The following is a 12,128-nucleotide window of genomic DNA, read 5'->3' on the forward strand; positions in this document are numbered from 1 at the left end:
AGATAACAATCGGTAACATCAATTACCAAACTTTTATTATGGTTGTGCACTACACAGATGCTCCAAGTATCCAGAAATAAATTTAGGATATTTTTGGAAAATATGGATTTTTGAGGAACTTAATGTGAAAAAACCTAAATAATGTCCCGGTGATCCTGAAGTTTTCAACTTTTAATGATAGAATGTAATGGTTCACCATGTAACTGATGGCAGTTCGCGTGAATTTAAAATTATGTAACGGATGTTATGTCTTCTTCTGAGTACATTACAATAATACAAAAATGTATGTTGGATCAATACCTTACTTTTCTAATTGTAAACTGATGCCGAGTGTGTTCTGTATTGTGACTGGTTAATTACATAATTTTTCCAGGATCAAATGAAAATAACACCTGGAAAGCTATATGACGTCATTCGAAAGTGACGTCATTAGCAACTGGAACAGACAAAGTTAACAATTCAAGGGTCTACAGTTAGATTGTAGCCAGGTATTTTTTTCAAGAAATACCAAATATACAGTTAGTTCTGTAGAAAAACGATTCAGTTTACAATGGACATAACCATATGAAGTTTTTAGATTTGCAGATGTTACTGGCTATCTGATGCCCGCAAATGTTTCATTTTTCACCTCAGGTTATCGCCTTCGGTCAAAAATGACATTTGCAGGATCAAATAGATAATAAGTTAATAACACCCGTAAATCTAAAAACTCCATATGGTTATCTCCTAAATAAATAATACAACCTTCTTTTTTTTTTGAAAAGCAAACTACATATTAAGTAACATATTTTGAAATATTTTTAATGAAATGCACTTCTAAATCAAAGATTTTTATTTTTGTTTTTGAAAAAGCATTTTATTTACATTTTGTTCTTTTCTGTAATTACTGGTTGAGTTACCGTTATGAATTAAAATATTTTTGTATCTTTTTAAAATCATTGCTTACTATTGATGCTCTTTGTATTTATTGATCTATACCAATTTTAGTATTAAAAAAACCCAAACAACGAGAATGCAGTGCACATGTACATGTATCATATTTGTGTTTATTAATAATTATTATATAATCTTAATAGCAAAAGAGAAAATGCTGAACAAAAGAAATATGTACATGAATTTAGGTTGGGTTTTTTAATTTGTTTAAAATCATTCAAATTCCAGTAGTGGCATGAGTTTTTGTGCCCATTAAAATTGCCATTGTCTTGTAAGCATTTTAGCCCCATTTTGACAGACCTTTTACCGAGTTGATTTATTCATGACAACATTTATACAGTGAAATCATTTTTGTTCATGGTGATTTAATTTTACTGCTCTTTGTTGGGAGAATTTCCATAAACACGATTTCTCAAGGGCGATTCCACTTGTGGTTATGTGCATCTTCATATCACATTTCTATGTACATTACTTTTTTTTAATTTGAATTTATCATCTTTTTAATCAGCTTATTATATCAGGTACATGTACTTACAGTTTAGACACTTCACTCCAATTGTCTTGCCAATTTTTTCCCATATCTAGGTGGTTATTATTTTATTTTTGTGATCCCTACATTGCATATTTATAAACTAATAATTAAATTTCTATTACATCAATGGCGTATGTAGCCAGCATGAAGCAGATGAGGCACTTGCCTTGTCTGGAATTTCCCCAGATTTATTTTATTTTTCCCATGACACTGATATTTATTTTATTTGCCTCAGCATTTTTTCCTCTCTGGCTATGCCCCAGTACATCTATTACAATTTATCATCATCCCATTGGTCTAGCCGTATCAACGTGAGTTTGTTAATTTCTCGATGAATGTAAAAATATCGTCAGAGAATGTCTTTCCTGATGACATAATTTTAACATCATGGTAATTTGTCTTATTAAGTGTTATTGTTTAGAAGAAAAAATATATTTCAAAATAAAAATATGAACATTTAGTGTTATCTCGCCTTCATGTAAAAATTCTTTAATCTCATTGGTTGTTTGCCGTTGGACAAATCCCTTATACCCCTGTGGGCGGAGCCAAATTCTCTTATACCCCGTCTGTAATTTCCAACAGTTTCCAACCACCCCATTTAATACTAAAGCAATAATTAGATTATAAATAACATTGATAATCAATCAAGTATATTAATATCTGTTTCAGACAATTTCGTATTACAAACATTTGAAGTTAAAAACTCGTTTATCGATGGAATTATTTTTCGTCACTGGCAAGTGGTTTCGTTCACGTCCGCATGGTACCGCTCCGTTAATAAATTGTTAACAATTATTGTCTGGTGTTATTTTGATTATTTGGCTATATGGTTTAACATGTCGGCAAGATAAATTCGTTGTAGAAGCATCTCTCGGGGTATATGGCTTTTTATGTACCCTCTGTGTGCTCTTTTACCCCCTCGCCTTCGGCTCGGGGTAAAAGAACACACAGAGGGTACATAAAAAGCCATATACCCCTCGTGATGCTTCTACAACTTATATTATTATTAGTATGTATGTTTCAAATTTATTTGCTAGGATTGTCTGTTATTTCTTTTATGTTCATCAGGGTATGAAAAAAAAGAAATTCCGCAAACTTATGTGTTAACGGCTTCACAGTGGATGATTTTATTTGTTCATACCCACATGAACGTAAAAGAAATAATAGGATTCTCCTCTGCAAAGTTGATCAACATGTCTTCTTGTTCTGTTGTGAGAGCGCCATGACTATCTCCAATATTGTTGTCCATGTCCCATACAAGAAGTGGTATAACATACTCTCTAATAACAAAAGAAGAAGCCATAAATGAACATGCCACACTATGATGTCCGCATTTAAGAAATTAGACCCTTATTCATCTACGTACAACATGTATATGGACACAGTACTGTGTGTATATGCACTCTGTCGATAAACTCGTTGATTTATTTCATTAATTCATTTCGTTCATTCATTCCAACTTATTTTCATGCTTATATCTGATTAAGGTTCAAGCATGCTATCCTGCACACACACACCTCAGCTGTCTGGCCCATCTGTCTAGGACAGGGGATTAGCAGTTAGTTTGTTAGTCATTAGAGAGAGAGACAGAGAATTCAGTGTAGTGATCTTACACCTACCCATTGAGTCATTAAAACTGGCTTTGGGTGGGAGCCGGTACCTGGCTGCGAACCCAGTACCTACCAGCCTCAAGACCGGTGGCTTAACCACTACACCACCAAGGCCAGTATAGACTTGTTCATTCACAGAAATGGAAGGTGGGCCTAACATGGAAGTATGGTTAGACAAACATTTGTTTGCCTTATTTTAAAGGGACATACCCCACCATACTACATACTACACAACCTAGGCCAGTATAATCTCATTCATTTACAGAAATGGAAGGTGGGCCTAACACGGAAGTATGGTTAGACAAACATTTGTTTGCCTTCTTTTAACAAATAAAATGATATCATTGATAACGATCAACACTTGGTAAAATGGTTATTCTTTACATTGTAACGGTATGTGCTTAAATATTGGTGGAGGATTACGTAATATTGTTTGAATGTTTTTGAGGCATTATACATGTCATATATGTAATGTATATACATGTAGTACATTTTGTTATTACAGATTCGTGTTGTCTGATAAGGGTGTAGGGTTTTTTTATCTTATTTTCGAAAGTCGATGATATTCCATGCGTGTGTTAAATTGTACACAGTCACTTCTTCACAAGTCCATTCCATACCTCTACTCCACATTGGCATATATACTCAGTAAGCCTGGTTGAAGAAGTACCTGTAGAACAAACACGGTTGATTCTTGGTAATGTAGTCAGCACTTTATGAAAATATTTTTTGGACTCCGTCTTCTGCTGAGTAATGATTTTCATTGTAATAATTGGTGATGTTCACAGTTGTAGACACATTGTAGATTATGCCTTTTGTGTGGTTTTACTGATCATTCCCCATATCTTTTGAGACTGGCGTCGTGGTTAGGCCATAGGTCTACAGGCTGGTAGGTACTGGGTTCAGATCCCAGTCAAGGCATGGAATTTTTAATCCAGATACCGACTGCAAACCCTGAGTGAGTGCTCCGCAAGGCTTAATGGGTAGGTGTAAACCACTTGCACCGACCAGTGATCCATAACTGGTTCAACAAAGGCCATGGTTTGTGCTATCCTGCCTGTGGGAAGCACAAATAAAAGATCCCTTGCTGCTAATCGGAAAGAGTAGCCCATGTAGTGGTGACAACGGGTTTCCTTTCAAAATCTGTGTGGTCCTTAGCCATATGTCTGACGCCATATAACCGTAAATAAAATGTGTTGAGTGCGTCGTTAAATAAAACATTTCTTTCTTTCTTTCCATATCTTTTATATATATAATAAGCCAATGTGGCTTTTTTTCAGAGTAACAAAATACAAAATGTTTTTCTGTATTAATTTTGTCTGACATACATGTAGTGTTAGAAAGGTAAACTTCAAAGCACACATGTACATGTATGTGACGTAACAATATATACGTTTAAATACATAACCTGTAGTAGGTTCAGCCGTCCAATGAAGCTCTTTTCCTGATGCCATTTTATGCAACTATGCTACAAAGTTAAGTACAAAAACTAGTTTTTGTTATGCTGCATGTATGACACGATGGTGATTTATTTCCAAAAACACAATTAAATGCTCAAGAGAACAATTAATGGCTCAATTGAGAGAGGAAAATCTTTCCGATTTTTGTGGAATCTGGGCCCGTACTTTCAAAGCTAGCATAGCATCACGATATCATAAAAACTGTTGTAGGCTATGGCATGCGTCGTCATGACATCATAGCCTATGGTTGTTTTACAATGCTGTAGTGCCAAGATAGCTTATTTTGAAAATATGGAACCAGACTTTTGCAGTGTTCCTCTTCATTTTCTTTGATAGTAACTCGTTTCAAGACCATGTGCTCCATATTGTAGACTTTTTTATACAGTTATTTTAATCTTTGCGTGTTTATGTTTTTATTGTTTATAATTTTTGACAGTTTTTCCCCATCCCCATGTTTAGTATGCATATCCTTACAACAGCAATGTTGTCTATTTATAACAAGAACAAGATATATAGATAACAATTACCATTTAGATACCGGTACCTCACGAGTTGTTTTAAAACGTATCTACTCGAGGATCAAACTCGACCCAGACCCGAGTACCCGACATTTACTGTGTCTACTCGACACTAGATGATAATGAGACTAAGGAATAAAGTAAAATAGCTTTATGCATCTTAATTGAAGCAAACTCAGGAATGTCCCTTTAATGATTTTTAAACTTTTAACTAGTACGTAAATCATGTATGTTTTGTTATGTTTATTGTAAACACAGATATTTTTTACTGTATACTGTATTGAAATCAGTCATATAAAAATTAACAAATTGAGAATCTAGTCCAAAGTAACTATAGTCAAGCCGGGTTAAGATCTTGTGACAGGTGAAAGTCTTCTAGAAGCAGTTTATCACTGTGCTTTAGTTGGTTATCATAGGCAGTGGTATCCCTAGCAGATGTTAAAGGGACATTCCTGAGTTTGCTGCATTGTAAGATGTTTCTGACTACCCGGTAATAAAATAGGTCTACGATTAAACTTACATATTAAATATATTTTCTTGTTTAGAATATCAGTGTCTGTATATTCAATGTGTTTCTGGTCGTCTTAATATTTGTAAGAAGCCCAAACTGGATTTTGTTTTCAAATAATTTTGTACGCAGAAAAAAAAACCCAGGAAGAAAGGAAATTTAACCTAGGACAAATATTAGAACAATCAGAAACACCTTTAATATACAGCCACTAATATTTTATGCAGAAAAATATATTTGATATGTAATTACAATCGTTAAAAAGTCTCTGTTAGTCGATAACATCTTAAAAATTGCAGCAAACTCAGGAATGTCCCTTTAAGTAGTATATATTTACATACATATCATTATTATTAAGTAGCATTGTTAAAATCAGTGATAGAAATAAGCAAACTTGTTGACTAGTCCACTGGACATGTACATCTAGAAAACAACTTGTCTGCCAATATTTTCACTTGTTCATATAAATGGTTTGTTTCATACAAGTGCAAGGATGATGTTTTTTTACTGCTCAAAATGAAACTGATAGAAACAATATTTACTTGTCCATAGGACTACCATTGAGGTAAACTTTGCTTGTCCAAGCACATTTTCTCTTGTCAGGACAAACGGACAAGTGCTTATATCGAACACTGAAAGTTACTGTTACTAATTTAGTTTGTTGTGGGTGAAAAGGCAACATGTCTGTCATCATATTTTACCTTGTGGTTTGCTGTCTCATGATTTTATTGTCAATTTTATTTTTACATATCAACAACAAATTTTAGTTTTGCTATTCCTTATTTAGTCTTACACTAATCTATACATTTTTGTTAGTCCCTTGAAACAAGTGTTACAGTATTCTTTTTGTGTGTGTGTGTGTGCGCGCGCGCGCATGCATGCATGTTATTTGTGATGGCAATGCTATAAAATATTTATGATTTTGTTTTACTAAAGCTTAATATGTTTAAAAAGTTCTACTTTTACGTTACAAATAAAATGTATGACTGTGCCAATATTAAAAGAATAAATTTTTGCCTTGCTTTGATCTGACTCCGTTTTTATTTTGGATACAAAATTTCCCATGGTTGAAGAACAAAATAAATTGCTTCCATATCCCACTAAATGTAGGGGAAAAAAAGAAAGAAATGTTTTATTTAACGACACACTCAACACATTTTATTTACGGTTATATGGCGTCAGACATATGGTTAAGGACCACACAGATTTTGAAAGAAAACCCACTGTCGCCACTTCATGGGCTACTCTTTCCGATTAGCAGCAAGGGATCTTTTATTTGCTCTTCCCACAGGCAGGATAGCACAAACCATGGCCTTTGTTGAACCAGTTATGGATCACTGGTCGGTGCAAGTGGTTTACACCTACCAACTGAGCCTTGCGGAGCACTCACTCGGGGTTTGGAGTTTGTATCTGGATTAAAAATCCCATGCCTTGACAGAGATCCGAACCCAGTACCTACCAGCCTGTTGACCGATGGCCTAACCACGACGCCGGTTTTTGTATTTAATACGAAGACTGACATTAGTATTCAAATTGCACTCTTTTTGATATCAAACAATTTAAATGTGTTTTCAAACTTGACCACCTCAAGTACATGTACAAGTAGATATTCCTATTAGGGCTCCTCTCGGTGGAACCATTCTCCTATTAGTTTTTCCCATTCCAATGAGCACCCCCAAAACTGGTATATTAATTAAAGGTTGTCCTGCGTGGGAAAGTGCATATAAAAGATCTCTTTATGCTAGTGAAATTATCAAATGTTTGACATCAAATTGACGATGATTAATGTGCTCTAGTGTTGCCGTTAAAAAACCCCACGTTCTGTCTGCAGGAAAGTGCTTTTAAAAAAAACAAAATTGCCATTTGTTTCGACAGGTAAGAATGGATGGTTGTTGGTTGTCAGATTGGCCAGATTCCAATACATTTATGTGGTCTTTGCTCACTACCAGGGGGCGAGACGTAGCTCAGTGGATGCGCAGTTAGTCTGGGATTGATCCCCATCGGGCTATTTTTCATTCCAGCCAGTGCACCATGTGGTATGTGTTATCCTCTCTGTGGGATGGTGCATATAAAAGATCCCTTGCTGATAATCGAAAAAAAAAAAGAGTAGCCCATGAAGTGGCGACAGCTGGTTTCCTCTCTCAATCTGTGTGTGGTCCTTAACCATATGTCTGACGCCATATAACCCTAAATAAAATGTGTGTTGTTAAATCAAACTTCATTGCTTACTCCCAGGGGGCAGGATTTAGCCGAGTTGGTCAAGTGCTTGCTTGAGGTGCATGCATTGCAGGATCAAACCACCTCTGTGGATCCATTCAACCGATTTGATTTTTTCCCCCGTTGCAACCAGTGCAAAACTGGTCGAAGGTACCTGTACATGAATGTGCTTTTCTGCCTGTGGGATACTATACTCAACAACGAAAGTTTAGCCAATGTTAAAAGAAATGTCACAACATTTATAAATTAACCTATTTTTATTAATTAGTATTCACATCTGAAATGTTTTCCATTTACAAACAACATAAACTCATCAACCTTTGCCTTAAAACAACAGGAGGACCTGGTTTTGTTTTAAGTTTATTCAACCATGGCAAATTTAGACATCGTAAAAGATATTTGCTAAACTTTCGTTGTTGAGTATATATACTGTATAAAAGATCCCATGATGCATTAGGAAATAAAATGTAGCAGGATTCCTCTGATGACTATGTGTCGGAATTATCATGTTTGACATCCAATAGCTGATGATTAATAAATCAATGCGCTCCAGTGGTGTCGTTAAACAAAACAAACCTCTTTTTTTTTTGGTCATTGACAAGCTATTGGTTGAGATCAAGAATTTAAAATGTGTCAACATGACATTAATTTTTTTTCTTCTTTCCTTCTTTTTGGCTACAAAAGCAATAGCCACAATAGAGAAAAAAACTCAAAACATCTTTTATAGAAGGTGCTATCCTGTCTATTGGATGTTGCATATAAAAGATCCCGTGCTGCCAATCGAAAAGAGTAGCCCATGAAGTGGCGACAGCGGGTTTCCTCCTTCAATATCTGTGTGGTCCTTAACCATATGTCTGACACCATATAACTATAACTAAAATATGTTGAGTGCTTCGTTAAATAAAACATTTCTTACTTTTATAGAAGACACGGATGCAACATTTAAAGCTTTTATTTATCTCTGTACAAATCAATGCTGAAATTCTGATAAACATAATGAAATAAATTCTTGCAATTACATGTAAATATACACATACATAAATAAAATTACTTTATACAATGATGAAGCATATATTATAGGCACTAAATAACATTTTAAAATTAATAATATGGTTTCCATGGCAAATGGAAACGCTGAATCCTCTAAATACTACAATGACTATATGAATGAAGCTGCATTCTAAAAGCTCAGTCTTAAAGGGACATTCATGAGTTTTCTGCATTGTAAGATATTTCCAACTAATAAAATATTTCTACGATTAAACTTACATATTAAATACATTTTCTTCTTTAGAATATCAGTGTCTGTATATTCAACGTTTTTCTGGTTGACTCAATATTTGCAAGAAGCCCAAACTGGAGAAAACTTGAGTGTTTTCTCTTTTATAGATACATTACCTGTCCTCAAGATTCATCCCGCCCGGGCCTCCCCGCTTCCTGTTCTCCGTGCGATGCGCTCATGGAAAAAGAAGGAAGTTACAGTCATGTGACCGGAACTAGAGAGCAGTATACAGTAGAAGAATTTAGGCCATCCCATTGGCTGTTGGGATGTTCGGACCAGACCACTTGCGTGGGGGGGAGGTGCACTTGTTTGAGGACAGGTAATGTATCTATAAAAGAGAAAACACTCAAGTTTTCTCCATTTCTATAGACATTACCTGTCCTCAAACAAGTGCAGCATTCAACAGATGGTGGTGGGTGCCGAGATCCGTAGATGCTTGTGATAACTCCCCAACCGGAAAGAGGCTGACTAGTGGAAGAATAAGGCCAACCTTGGTAAACCCTCCTCCTAGGGATGCCCGTCACAGACCAATGCAGGTGATGTTAGTAACAACAACCAGAATGGTGGCATCCGTCAGCAGTGGCGGTACGGCTCCTAGAACACATGAACCAGGAGGCGGAAGCCACATCTTATGCTGGTTCTGACAGGGTGGGAAGACGTAGCCACCAGGGATGCAGGTGTTAGGTAACCCTCACGTATTGAAGTGTTATAGTTTTTCAATAACAAGCGACAACCTAATGAGGTGCATCCGTCAGAACATTGAACAAAACAAGACCCCCGAATGTTTTCTGTCTAGTACACCAAAGATCTGTTAGTTCAATAACGACAGCCAATAACCACATGCAGTGAAGGGTTAAGGTTATCGAGACAAAAGTTCCGGCACCAGTGCGTGAACTGTGCAAAAGAACAAAAGTCTAAGCAATCCTCACCTGTCGATTCGGTGGACATCTCGGTATGCAGCCCAGAATCAGACAGACATCAACGGCGACGAGGATGGCTTGTATTCAACAGAGTCTGTGCAGCAACAACCGGACCCAGATGATGGAACCCCTCAACGTCTTCTGTGGAGATATCCCTCAGATAATAGTTGGCAAAGATGGAGTCCGTCGCCCAGAAACAGCCAGTGATGATGTGCTGAATGGATGTGTTGCAATGCAGGGACATCGTGGCAGCCAAGGCACGAAGTTCATGCGGATTGGAAGCAGACGGAGCAGGTAAACCCTCCTTCTGATACGCGGTCAGGATAGAAGACCGGATCCAGGTGGCCACCGTGTTCTTGGTAATATCCCTCAACCGACTCTGGTTACAGGAAAGGAAAAGTCTTTTACGATGTTGTCGAAAAGATCTGGTCCTCTCGATGTACTGGTGCAAGGCTCTAACAGGGCACAACGCCAAGTCCTCAACGTCCGCCGGACCAACGATAGAGGAGAGGGCCTGCACAACATACGAGCGAGGCGCTTGGTCTGGTAACTGATTCTTTGCAATAAAGTTCATGAGTAACCCCAAGTTGACTGCACGCCGATCTCGGTGAAAACGTACCAAATCGACATCAAGAGCATGAAGTTCTGAGACACGAGCAGCTGTGGCGAAACCGAGTAAAAAACACCGTCTTCCGTGTCAAATCTTGCAGGGAAGAGGACTCGATCGGCTCATAAGGTGCAGTCGATAACGCTCGTAACACCAAATTCAGGTCCCATCTTGGTGGCCGAAACCGGTGTACTTGATCTTCAAGGCGAAAACCTTTGATCATTTTATGGATCTCAGGAATACCCGATAACTTCGTTCCAGTAGTTACATCACGAACAGTAGCGATGACCGAAACGTACCCAGCGATGGTAGACCCCTTCAAATCGTAAAGTGGTCCGCAGATATAGCAAAAAATCAGCAAGACGAGGTATCTGTATCGTCTGAGGTTTGATCTTTTTTTCTAACACACCATCGGTGAAAGCAAAGCCATCTGACGTTGTAAGCCGCAGTAGTAGATGATCTGTGCGCTTTCAAAATGGCCGCCGTAGACTGTGAAGAAAAACCTTTCTTCCTCAAACTCTTGGAGATAAAGTCCACGCGTGCAGTTGGAACAACTGCGGACGTGGATGGTACAGTCTTGACGTGGGATGCAGCAACAGATGATCCCAGTCTGGCAGCGGTAAAAGGATGTGGATCGGCAAGACGTATTAGATCTGGATACCACATCCTGGATGGCCACATCGGAGCAATGAGCAACAGGCGACAATGGTACAGCTGAAACCTCTGAAGCACCCTTGGAAGGAGGATTGGTGGAGGAAAAGCGTACGCGTCCATCTGTTCCCCAGCTGATGGCCAATGCGTCGAGATCCAGAGCTTCGGGATCCGGCACCGGAGACACGTAAACCCTCAGCTGATGGTTGAATCGTGTGGCGAAAAGATCGATGTTTGGTGTCCAAAGTCTGTCGCACACCCATCGAAACGCTTCCGGATGGAGCATCCACTCCGTCGGCTGTGGAGACGACGGCCGGGACAAAGTGTCGGCTAGTACATTGCAAAAACCCCTGGAATATGACGAGCCCGAAGTTGCAACGGAATTTCGTCGACCAGCTTGTAGAGACGATAAGTCAACTGCAGCAGACTGCTGGAGTGAGTTCCGCCCTGACGATTGATGTAAGCCGCCGCGGTCGTACTGTCTGTGGCCACCATGAGAGAGGCTTCCGTCAACATCTGTCGCCAATGAAGGATAGCGTAGTAGACTGCCAACAACTCTAACAGGTTGATGTGGAGTCCGAGTTCGACGGGAGACCACAGCCCTGAAGTAGTCTGGTTGCTTAGATGGGCTCCCCAACCTTCCAGTGACGCGTCGACGAATAGGTGATGAGTGGCTATGAAGGCCCGCATAGAGACACCTTCTAAGACGTTCGATCGGAGCTGCCACCACTGCAGGCTGGAGCGTAGATCGTCTGGAAGTGAGATGATCAAGTCCGGATTGTTGAAACGAACAAACGGGTTGAGAAAACATCTGCAAGCGCCGCAACTGGAGACGACCTCTGAGTGTCAAATCCTGGGCAGAAGTGAGGAGACCCAGGAGACTCTGCCAA

Source organism: Gigantopelta aegis, chromosome 1 (genome assembly GCF_016097555.1).
Source record: "Gigantopelta aegis isolate Gae_Host chromosome 1, Gae_host_genome, whole genome shotgun sequence".
NCBI lineage: Eukaryota > Metazoa > Mollusca > Gastropoda > Neomphalida > Peltospiridae > Gigantopelta > Gigantopelta aegis.